Source organism: Ornithodoros turicata, chromosome 4 (assembly GCF_037126465.1).
Source record: "Ornithodoros turicata isolate Travis chromosome 4, ASM3712646v1, whole genome shotgun sequence".
In the NCBI taxonomy this organism is placed as follows: Eukaryota; Metazoa; Arthropoda; class Arachnida; order Ixodida; family Argasidae; genus Ornithodoros; species Ornithodoros turicata.
In genome coordinates, this window is record NC_088204.1 from 67966833 (window position 1) to 67979099 (window position 12267).

At 46.0% G+C, this 12267-nt stretch overlaps 3 long non-coding RNA genes across 4 annotated transcripts in view; 1 reads left to right on the top strand and 2 right to left on the bottom strand.

The window, feature by feature from the left end:
• LOC135391763 (uncharacterized) lies at positions 1–5482 on the bottom strand. Its single transcript, XR_010422092.1, has 3 exons — positions 5346–5482; positions 1745–1929; positions 1–229 (listed from the first exon to the last, which is right to left on the bottom strand). It is a non-coding gene; the product is annotated as an uncharacterized LOC135391763 (long non-coding RNA).
• Positions 5277–12267, top strand: part of LOC135391766 (uncharacterized) — a 24111-nt gene continuing 17120 nt past the window's right edge. The window contains exons 1-3 of one of the 2 annotated variants that reach the window (XR_010422094.1): positions 5277–5417; positions 7862–7965; positions 8027–8091. This is a non-coding gene — a long non-coding RNA (uncharacterized LOC135391766). Of the gene's footprint in view, positions 5418–7861; positions 7966–8026; positions 8092–12267 lie in introns of those variants that run through there. The other variant, XR_010422095.1, reaches the window with a different exon arrangement.
• The window catches only part of LOC135391765 (uncharacterized), a 6489-nt gene continuing 1894 nt past the window's right edge, over positions 7673–12267 (bottom strand). The window contains exon 3 of the long non-coding RNA XR_010422093.1: positions 7673–7940. This is a non-coding gene — a long non-coding RNA (uncharacterized LOC135391765). The remainder of the gene's footprint in view (positions 7941–12267) is intronic.

The window sequence follows — 12267 nt, forward strand, 5'->3', positions numbered from 1 at the left end:
TCTTCAGACCGACAAATTTTTATTTGTACTCAGCGAGTGCAGGTGAGCTGAGAGCAGCATTCGGGGTATGGACCGTACGGCAGAGCGGTACAACCAGGAGGTGGAGGGTCGCATGTTTGCACCTCCACAGTAGCTTTCTTAGCGAAACACGTGACGAGAGCACATTGGCTGGTCATCATCTGCTCCATAGAACCATCCGGAATTGAGGTACCATCATATATACAGCTACCTGGAAAAGATAAATGTATAACATGACTGTGCAGGAGTTTCTTACCGTTAGCAATGTACCAGCTGAGCATGTAGGAGGGAAGCCCAGTAGCAGGAGATCCAGCAGTAAAACAGTGACCGGTATATCATCGGCACATATCTGAGGCTTCAGCGGGATTGCAGTATGTATGTGCGTTAAACTTAAAGGATCATGGAAGGGTCCAAAACATATGTCAGGAAGAATGGGAATTGGGAAATCAGGGATTCCTATTCGCACAAAATGTAAAAGCATTTCTTTCGCCTTTACCTTTTTTTTTAAACTAACCAGCCAGCACGAGTGCAGCGCGCAATCCTAATACACCAGAGATCTTAATCTCGTTGGTCAGAAGAGCTGGCTTTCTGTCGGCCCATTAAGTTTTTTTCTGTTTTCTCTGGCTCTATTGCTCCACCTACAAACACGTTGACTAACATCTCCATATTTTTCTTTCGTATCCAATCCAATCCAATTGGCCCAGGAGACACGATTCCTCCGAGCAACGTGTGGCCACACTGGTAGGCAGATCTCTCGTAAAATACCGCGCCACTACCACAGCCGCCAGTCTGCAACGTCAGGTCTTCCGTCCACTAGAAAGGTGTGAGCGTTGTTTCATTCATCTTTTGCCCATTCTCTTCTTGCTTCTTGCGGTTGCATTGGCGCCGTCAGTCCCGCGTCTGACACAGAGCAGCCGACCGGTCACCTTGGTCCCTCACTGTAGATGATGATTCGCAGCAGCTAATGAAAGTGTTCGGTGATAAGATGTAACAGCACACCAGAGGGATCTGGGAGAAGTAGTCGTCCCTGTGCAGACCCTTGTAAGATGATTTTCAAAGGAAATGCGCGCTTCTCAAAGGAAATATCTTGCACGACAGTTGCTGCAGTGATAGGTAGCATGTTCGTGTCACGCGGCTAACAACAAAATTGTGCTAACAAAATTGTGCGATGTGTCTTCCATGCTCTAAGGAACAGTCTAGCGCTGTCGACTAAATTCGATGTCAGAATTGTGTTAGACAGGAAGTCACGCGACGCCGAATGCAAACTGTCATCCAGCAGAGCGTCCTAGTTGATGAGATATAAATGGAAAAACAAAGACATGTTCGCTACCGGTTCCGACTTTACCATCACGTAATCATGAGCTATGTCATCGCCATGGTACATCCGCATATGGTACAATGATGCCGCGACCTGTTTCGAGGTATGGTGAAATGTAATCAACAAGTTTCCACTTGAATCGATGGCGTGATTCTTTTGCAGACCAGAAACCGAATGTTACTCACAGAACACGTCCTGCCAACGAATGCTCTGGCTATAAAATTGTACTGTATATAAATCACGCCGCATTTAATTGAAACATTTTTGGCACTTCCATCAAGTGTCATAAAAAAAGATATATAACAGAGTTTGTCTGCCTCTGGTTTGGGTCTGAACTGTCCTATAATGTCGTGCACGCAACATTTTCAAAGAAAATAAATATCCGAAAGTTGACTGTTTTGCTCTTACCATCAATAACTGACACGGTACATGGTTCCGTCTTGGCATTGACTGGATCCGAATAGACGACCAATGTGATCAGCAGATAGAATGAAAGCGTCGCATGAATCATCCTCTCATGCATCTGCTCTCAGGCTTGTTTCCTGAGCACCTTAGGGCTGTCTTTTGGACTAGTAGGTGGGTTTTCCTTGAGTCTAAAGGGCGGTACGGAGACAGGAGAAATGGGAGACAAGTTGGACTTAAAACCAGCCGCATATACACTCCTTGCAAAAACAAAACAAAAAGAAAGGGTACTGGCCTCTCTAACACAGGCCAGGGGTGAGCAGTAACAGTAATACGTTGTCTTATAATACTACTCGTGTAATACTTTTGAGTATTTGTATTATGTATCCTAATGCTCATTTTTTATGTTTATGTACTGTACTATAACACCCAGGTTGAAGTGTTACGTGCACTACAATACTCCAAAAGGTACACTATACATATTCAGAAGTCCTGTCAACCGAGCGTCACCAATCCACTTTATCAGTATTTTTTCTGGCTTTCAGAAACGTTTGGTCGCAAACAATGACGAACTATACACTTTCCCCAAAATTCTCAAAAATTACCCAAATTACCCAAAAAGAATGTCCTCTCAGCGCCAGAGGTTACTGGAGAGCCCTCATATATTTCTGCTAGGTCAGCGTCCCCGTGTCACCTACAACGGTGCGTCTGCATCCAGTTCTAGTCTGTGGCGTGTCGATAGTCGCACGAGCCGCGCCAGACTGAGAGCAAATTGTTCATTGTGATCGAAATTCACGAGCCGCCCCCCCCCCCCCCCCCACGTCGAGAACCTCCACATCAAATTTTAAACTTCATCTTAAGGCGAGAAACAAGAGTCATCACCTGAATAGTAAAAGCGTGACATCGCAAATGATCACTGTTGCCCGTCGTTGATGTATTATTCTGCACCAGCCCTCATTGGCTGCATGAGAATCATTCCAACAGCGCCTTGTTAGGGCGCACTTGCAGGCCTTCTATGTCCTCTATTTTAGCTAAGCGTATTCCATCCTGAATACACCCTTCTGCTCATATGGGGTATATGAAGGAAGCATAAAGCAAACAGACACGCACTAGAACACTGTCCCTTCGAGGAAATGCTCCTGCTCGAATGTATATACCTCCAATAAACGTTGATCGAAGAAGATAATGGACGCCTCAAGTGGACCGCAATTTGTGTGTACATATTTTTGCCTTTTGTTTCGCGATAATCCGCCTCTTAGAGCTGAGTTTCTATGGTAAAGCATTACTGGTATTGCTGCTGTTATACACAGAAGTATTAATATTGTATGTATTATAATGCCTTGAAAGCGAAGTGTTACGTATTAGTATTATAATGCTGACTTCTTGCAAGCATTACACAAAATACGCGTATTACTGCCCAGCCCCGATACAAACAAGAAGCAGACATGCAATTACAAAGACATGCGTAGCTGATCGACGTAGTTGACGATTGTACAACATGCTAAACTCAAGCTGTACTACGTTAGAACTGCAGCGAGGGATACACACAGGGTGTGCACGCTAACTATAGACGGACTTTTCATATTTGGATTTTTTTTTTCAGTCACAAGCGATGACAATATGTTCTATGCAAAAAGCCTCCCCTCACGAGGGCAGCAGTGGCCTTCTAAGTCGATGTGTTAGTTAAGTTTCTTCAATTAACTTTTAAATTTTGGAGAGAGAAGCTCGGCACAAATGCAAAATCGGTTTTCGTCGGTGCACCTATGCCACTGCGGTTTTCAAAAGAACGTTCGGGTCCAGTATAGCGCGAGGAAATGGTCGCAAAACAACGGCAATGTTGTGGTAATATATGTCGCGCAGCTTAAAGCGCGCTTTTTGCCCTTTCCCTTAATGTGCCACTACGGAGTAAATCTCGTGTCTTCAGAATCCTACCAAAGTTATGTTACTGAAATCTCCTTGTCTTACTCCTGCAAAATATTTTGGCTCTACTTTACGCGAAAGCTAGAGAAAATTAATTTTTATTTTTGAGAACTGCGACGTCATGTTAGGATCCGACGGAGCGCCCGACTCTCATATGGCAACTTTGTTGCCCTTCCCGTCTTCTGGGGGCTCACTTTTTGCATTTCGTTAAAGAAGCTCCAATGATGTATCATCCGACTGCTCCGACCTTCGAGAAAACACACAGGAGGGAGACGACATCTCTCCTATTTGCCGTTTGCCCATTTGGGAAGCACACGTGGCTCTTCCACCACGTGACCCTGCCCGCACGCCAGCGTCGTTGCTAGGAGACCAGTGTCCTCTCTAGAACATGACATCATTGGGATTTGTGGGCTTATGATTACGTCACCCGCTCGCCGCATCATCGAAACCTGTGGAAGCTCAGCAGATCCTGAAATATTGGCAAAAAATGCATAGCGTTCGTAAACGGTGTTGAAATTTCGCGTTTAGAATTCTTGGGGCACCTTCTTTTCATGTAGTAAATGGACTAGAAATCATGTTTGGTGTACCATTTCCCAGATCTTCGGGTTGTTCATGGGCACCTTATCAAAAATAAATTATTATTTTTATTATTAAATCAAATAAACGCTCTGAATAATAACCCTGAACGAGAAACAACGCTGTAGCGCCGCAACCTTCGCGCTGAAAGGAAAGGTCACAAGACCGCAACAAGGATTACCACATTTATGGTAATTGTCGTTATTTCGGAGCCATTTCCTCGTTCTATAATGGTCTCAAGCGTTCATATGAAAACAACAGCGGCTTCAGTGCTCCGACGTAAACCGATTTTGCGTTTTCACCGATCGTCTGTCTCCAATAATTAAAAAGCTAACCAACGAGACCTAAATAACAGTGATGAAAGATGGAAGTCACTGAAAAGGTTAGCCAGCTGTAGGACGCGAACCCACATCTTCTGGATTACCGGCCCAGGGCGTTTTGTATGTACTTGTCCTTCCTATGTGTTCCAGCCTCAGAAGATAAATTTCTCTAGTTCCTAGATAATAGATCGAGTTAGAGGTTGATGGTTCCCTCGGAGGTGTGCGTTTGGCGTAGAACATATTGTCATCGCTTATAACTGCACAAAATGATTTCTCCAAATATAAAACAATCTGCCTAGAGTTAGTGGACGCCCTGTACTTTGCTTCTTTCAGTGACATAAAACGAGATAATGATACAACAGTAAGCCGTAATGTCAGAGGTATTGAAATGGCTTACGGCATTGCTTCTCACTGGACGCATCCCACTGTTGCAGTGGGATATCAGGTTTAAGATATCAGGACCCTCCTCAGGATGAACACGAATAGAATTTGCGCCAGCTTAGCTAGGTCACTCAGAAGGCTGCTATGGGATACAATATACTACGCCCTACAGACTCTGTCTGCTGCCAGCGATGACAAGGGACTATGAGACTGATCCCCATTTTTTATTTCAATCAATCAATCAATCAATCAATCAACAAGGGACTATGAAATAATATATTGATAATAACAATAATAATAACGAAAATGTTTTATCATACACGGCAACAGAGTGTCAAGTGTCAAGGGAACCCAAAACTCAAGTCGGTGTTGCCTTGTTCCCTTTCCCTAGCCGCTTCCTTCACACTTACCTCAGTGAATCCCTGGAAAAATGCGCAGTGCAGCTTGAGACCTGCGGCCGTCTACTCCAGGACGACTTCTATGTAAGTTTCACTCACTTGTTTCTTCCGCGACGTTTCCAAGGGTAACACAAACGAACCACGCATACGAGTAAGAAATAGTTGGGTTAATATGATTTAGTCACACAGGTGCAACGTTCATAACACGCATTCATTCCTTCGTTAAAGCATAAATCATGTCAGGAGCCATAGGATGTCTTGTTAATGCTATGTTATGTTCTGCTTCCCTCCACGTACTTATAACGTGTTTTCCTTTGCGTAGGCTTTCAGGCATTTACAGCACCACAATATCGTGAGCGATTCTTGCACCGCTTTTCGTTATCGTCCCCTCTTAATCCCGTTTAAAGAAACTTTGAAATATAATCACAATATTATCATCATGTGGAACATGGCTGTGTGAACACCAGTGATCGCAAGTCGTCACACCTGAGGTCTTCAATCCTTTTGCACTAATTAATGTTGAGCACTTCTACAAACTGAAAGAGGGCGACGAAGTTCGACGCCGGCGAAGAGTCGACACCTGATTGCCGGACGGATACCACGTGATGTTGAAGTACTCCGTAACACATTTGAGACGGATTATTAATTACTGTAAGATATGTGTTAGAGAACAACAGCCACTCCTGGTTCTGTTTCAGCTATTAACGGTTGTAACGCGCGGGAGGTTGGGGGAGCAGTATCTGCGCGATCCAGGACAGCTGTTGGCCTTTCTCACCGTCCACGTCTCTGTGTCACCAGCTCGCTGTATCGCTGCTGTTTGCAAAACTTCGCATCCATGCGATTTGTACGAATGCCCGGTTTACGTTCTTGTGTTAGGGAATACACAAACAGTGCACCTGTGACGATAAAACGTGCGAGGACGGCCCGATCTCGCATAAATGGGTCGTCTACTTGCTTGCGCTTTCTATAGAGCGCGCGAGTCGCACGCGTCTAGAGCTTTGCTTTTCGCAGCAATCTTTGAAATTCGATTGCTGATAAAATGCTCAATATAGAATACAGCTATTACGTAATATAAAGAATCCAAGTTACAAGCGTTTAGAAAAGCATACAGCTTCTACAGGTTTGCAATTCACTTTACATTTCCTTTAATATCTGAACGATATCACACAACATACGCCCCAGCAGAACCTCTCTGGACGATGCTATGAAAACACAAACCGTGCTACAGGTAGCAGGCAACGCAAACTAGCTCTACTATAGCAACTTTCCACGAATCCATACAACTACAGAAGCAGACAACGCCCTCTTCGCAAATCCTTCGTTTTTGGCTGTGGCGTACTGCTCGATAGATGACTTATGCTCACGCACAAGCACGGTTACCCTAGCTGATCTGCAGCGCACGAAGTCCTTGATGTGCACATCCTCTAGACACCAGTCGACTCGTTGAGCTGCTACTACTGCGCCAGCAGATTATCGTAGCACTGAACTGACGGTAACTGACGGTAACCCGACGTCTGCACACTATTAACTGCACGTATAAAAAATTCGCACATGTTCCAGTTATTGCTAGAATTGAATTACTCTAATTGTAGGTTAACCCGCTATTATATAATAATAATAATAATAATAACGGTGTCGTGATCATCACACTGTCGCATTTACACTTAACGCTGTCCTATAACACCGCCACCATTCTGGGCCATCCAACGACCGCAAGTGCTGTAAGTATGCGAACTAAGTTCGGTACAATCTTTCTGTGGGAGAACTGTGAAGCGTCAAGGCTTGATGCAATACTAGGTTGGATTTGGTGCAGTAAATGCAGAAGATTACGTCATGCCGGACAGAAACTATACTGACCATTCCCATGTAGCGCAATATTTTGCACTCACGCAATGTTGCACGCACACCCTCACTCATGTATAAAATGTGCGGGACGAACTCCCCCAACTGCACAACTTGTTGCGTGGAAGCCGAAATTGAGCATTACCTATTACCCTCCAACCTGTATCTCTCTCAACTACTTCTGCTCCAACGCCACTTGCAATAACTTGGTTACCCCAACGGGTCTTTGGCCAGTCTGCTTGGCTCAGTCCTGCGCAACCAGGAGGCGGTTACGACTACCCTGTTGAACTTTCTTCATACCTCCGGCCTCTCGAACAGCCTCTAAGGACCCCTTTTCTGTCTGTGTGTTTTGTTTTTCTTTTTTTAAAGGAATAGCAAGTCGGGGCCCACGCCTGACTAACCTTCCCTCCTTTTCTTTTTTTAATAAACATATTCCCCCAATATTTATTTCTCTCCTATGGCTATATGGTCACACAGAAACCACGCTCATTTGGAAACACTTTTGGCGAATGCTTTATTCATAACCTGCAAAACAACACACGCCCGCGAAAACTCATCCACTCTGTCCACCTGGGCATATAGGTTTGGAGCAACAATCGGGGTATTCACCACTAGCTCTATTGAAGCATCCGGGCGGAGCGGGATCACAAGACTTCACTAACACTTTTCGTTCGGCCGCTTTACAGGTTGCCGTTGCACACTTCATGAATATCATTTGTCTCGTCTGGCCGTCCGGAATCGATGTGTGCAGGTACATGCAGACACCTGAAATGTACAGACTTCCCAATCAGTAAGTGGGCAGATACCTCCTCGCGTGATTTTCTCCAAACTTTCCCCTCTCCCATGTGCAGAGAGAAACTGTCGTAGCAACACAAGTAAGAGAGAACAAGAACAAGCAAAAGAGGGAGAGAGTGCTTCTATCTAATACAGTTCAGTCACTGCCATTTTTTCGGGACCATCCGTTAAGCTGCCTATTAAAATGCACCATGCGAAGTGATTCATTCAACAAATGTATAAATAAAGCAGAATTTGATTTTAAAATTTCTGCTATCGTGCGCAACGGTGGCAGTGTCTGGAACTAACCAACCAGCCGTTCACGTCATTTTGACGTCACTACGGTACAGTCCGCTGGTTGGTTTGGAAAAACGTCGCCTGCTATTTTTTGCTTGGGACGACGCCGTAGACCATAGCGGTGCAAGAAGTACTGTTCTTCCCGCACTAGCTCAATCTGGCCTCGCGCGACCTTTCGGAATAGGTGGGTTGTGAAAAACTTCAGTTGCCAGTTGAAGGCTGTTCTGTCGGTGTCTGTATTTTGTCTCGTTCCTTGTCGTGAGGATTGTTACTGTTGTTCTATTGTGTGGCAGCAATGAGTATAAACATAGCGCTATACTAAGCGTTGCCACAGTTCACGCTTCAAAATGATCGCGTTGTTTGTTATTCCGTTAATGTGTCATTGCGAGACGTAGGAAAAGGGCCCCACGTTGGGCGCCACTTGTGGGACCCTTGTCCCACGTCTCGGATTCATGCTCGCTCGCCTGGCTAGCCCGGCGAAAAGGAATGGAACGGATTACCGCGACAAGAAATGTATGTTTATTTTACCTTGATACCAACCGCCTTTCGCTCCAGTTCTCCGAACGCTCACACACCCCATGCGGCCCAATGAAGGAATACCCCACATGAGTCAATGCATCAGTGAGGAAAAGGTTTATTCCATACCTTCGTTCGGAATGCCCCAGGCGACTGCCAGACAACGCAGCTCTCCCTGACGAGCTCGATGCTCCGCTTTTTATCCAATTTTTCCCTCGCCCCCTGCAATGCTATCAGCATATCACAGCAAGCAGCGCCTCCTCGGGGCGCGCAACACAAGTTGTGGTTCCCACAAGCTGGAAATGCATTCTTGCCGATACTTTGCCCGACATAATCCAGTGAAATCTACTGCAATGCTGTCGCCGGCATGTCGCGGTAGCAGACGTTGACCAGAGATCAACTGTTGACCATCCATGGACAGTTGCAAACCAACACAGCCAAGCAATGTCACAAAACCACCACAGTTTATGGTCACCTTACCAACCATCGAGCTACGCAGCGAGAATTACCCAACGTAGGCTACAAACATGGACGACACAAAAACATGCCAGTGTTTGATTGCCAGTTGCTTCTCGGCTCTAACACGGAATGAAAAAAAAAAAAGATTTCATCCGGGAGCCCGGATAAAATCTTTTTCGCTGTACTCCTGGTATACACGCCATCGAGATATATGAAGGACCGCCGTATAGGTACAAGTGGCGCTTTAGATTGATGTCAATTTTACATGTCTGTACCTTGCCCCGTTTCGGCAAGACGGTGTAGAATACAGCTATGTTCTCAAAAATGGGGTTTTTTGGACTGTCATTTCTCAAAAACCCCACCTCCGATTTCCTTCATATTTGGTAGTTATATAGCCCAGGCTATGACCCACATGTGTTCCGAAAAAGGAAGGTTCCCTCTCAGCACAACTCGGGATAGCCCGCAACAAACGTGGTGTGCGGAGCCCACGATGTACACCCGCGACCGGGAGAACCACGCCAGAGAGTTAACAGGATTATTGGCGTCTGCTACTGCCGACATCTCCGGCCTTGAATGACAGAGCTCAGGATGCGGACCTACCGCAAATCCCATCCTAGCAATATATTTTGAGTCTTTCTGACTCGTTTTTCCCGCGGTGGAATCTTAATGCCGTTCACGTGAAGTTCAGCGACGTTCTGAGCGTGTTGCGGTACAACATATATTTTTTCAACGGAAATCGGTGATGGTGTCCGGACCACCCTGCCTGAGTTGAGATGGAATCACCCGGCTGTCCTTTTGCAACGCATGTTAAGTTAGCGTCCACCGATATGTAAGGCATATCACGGCACGGCGTACAGCTCATCATTGTGCATCTCTGTAGAGTCCCAATTTCCCACTCTGAAAGTGACAGCACGTGCCCATATTCCGCAGGCTCTTCGACATTCTGCATTATTCACCACTTGACAGAGAGAAAGCAAGAAAACCGGTCAGACCAAAAAGAAAACCATTCAGCGCTGACCTCGAAGGAAGCGCGGTCACCTTTGAACCCTAATGACATCAACAATGGCGTTTTCTCCATATCCTTCTTCCCCTCCTCCTATGACAGTGCGGAGCGAGTTGAGAGGGAACACGTGCCGCGATGCTCGAGTGTTTTTCCCCCTTCGAAATATATCGCGTACAGAGAAAAATTTTATGTTAATCATGAAGTTTATGTTACGTGCTTTTGCAAGGCATTTAGAGCAGAAGTTTTGTCAAAGAAGAGTTTTGTCAAAAGATTGTCAAGCAGAAGACAGACACGTTGACGTACGTCACGTACGTACGTTACGTTAATGGCATAGCTTAACAGCTTGTTGCTTGTAAGCCCAGCGCAACAAGTTATACGCGTGACAGAGCGCGCGTAATATTTTTAACGTGCGAGTAAAATTGCGGTAAAACGGTTCGGGACGACGTCTAGTGGGAAATAATTCCCAATGCGTCAAGCAACAGTAGTATATGTTTCCATCTGGTTTTGCACTTCCTCATGGGCACGTACCCGACCGCTTTTGTTTATGACCCAGCGTTGGCCGCATACAATGTAGTTTTGCCGCCGTACTTGACGAGCAATACGCAGTTTGTGGCAGCTTATACACAGTGGTACTGTAACTTTCGGTTTTTTTATGTTCTAAAAAACTATAAGCGCTATTGGGACGGTGAGACTACTGAGTGCTCAGGCCGATAAGTTTTCTGAAGATACACCTCTACTATCTACAGTACCTGAAAACAACGTAAAAGTAAGATTGTAAGCAAGCTACTGCTAATCACTTTCTAGAGATACTGGGTACCTTGACAGATGACCAGTGTCTTTCATAAATTGCAGAAGGGTGCAGCATGCACGTTCGTCTTAGTTAACGTGCCTTTCCTTTTACCCTTCCTCTTAATTCTCTCCGAGCACCGTACTGGCAGTCCGCCCCCTCGTCTACCATATGTTGCAATTACTATCCCTAGAACCTTGTTTACGACGGACTGTGCACTACATGGATGAAGCAGCGCGCTCTTCACAGACTCTCGCAGCGTCTAACCGGGAAAAAAATGTGACCAGCGGGAGTGCTACAGTGCTATCACCACGATGTCAAAGTTTTGGGTTCGTCAACGGACGGGTTCATTCCGGCAGCACCGTATTATACTTTATTAGATGTATCACGGGCCACTTTGTGCGCTTTCAAAGAGCTCTCGGGAAGTACCGTATTTTCACGCGTATTAGCCGCGGCTTATGCGCGATTTATTTTTTTCGCGGACGCTCTGCGGCTTGTCCGTGGGTGCGGCTTATCTGGTGACTATTTTTCCCTGGTACTTTCCCCATACCCCGAGTTAAACGAAAGGGCCGACAGTGCCTCATGTTTTTCGGAACAGGACCGCCCTGCCAGTGCACGAACAATACCGAACAGGGGCGGGTCCACTCCACATTCGAGTGGACTAACCCGTCAATCCAGGAAAAACACGCAACAAGGGCACAATCCGATCTTAGTGGAACACTAGAACTGACCTCCTTTGTTATACATCATGCCGACACCGGAATGTGGACAGGGTTTATGGCCTTCCCTACGGTCTCCTTTGTCGGCAGACCCACAGGAAGGGTTCAATACACCTGACATCGGAATAAAACGTGGTCAGCTAAGAGTCAGTTCTCATTCGACGAGAGCAGCAGCATTCGTGGACACGGGCACGGCAGTTAGAGGTGAGGCATGGCTCCAACGCTGAGGCACAGCCACGACAGCGGCTTCAAAGTAAAAGTCGTCGACTTCGCGGACAAGTACGGGAACAGGGCAGCTGGCAGGGAGTACGGCGCTGACGAGTGTTGAGCGTCTCTGTTGATTTTGTATGTGCATTACTGGTTTAGCGCACAAAGCAGTCGCGTCGTATTACCCGCGGCTTATCTGCGAGTGCGGCTTATCTGCAAAAACATTTTCAAAATGTATCTAAAAACGAGTCCTGCGGCTTATCTGCGGTGCGGCTAATACGCGTGAAAATACGGTAAGTGCCAAGCGTTGTCTTCTTCCTCATAGTGGCT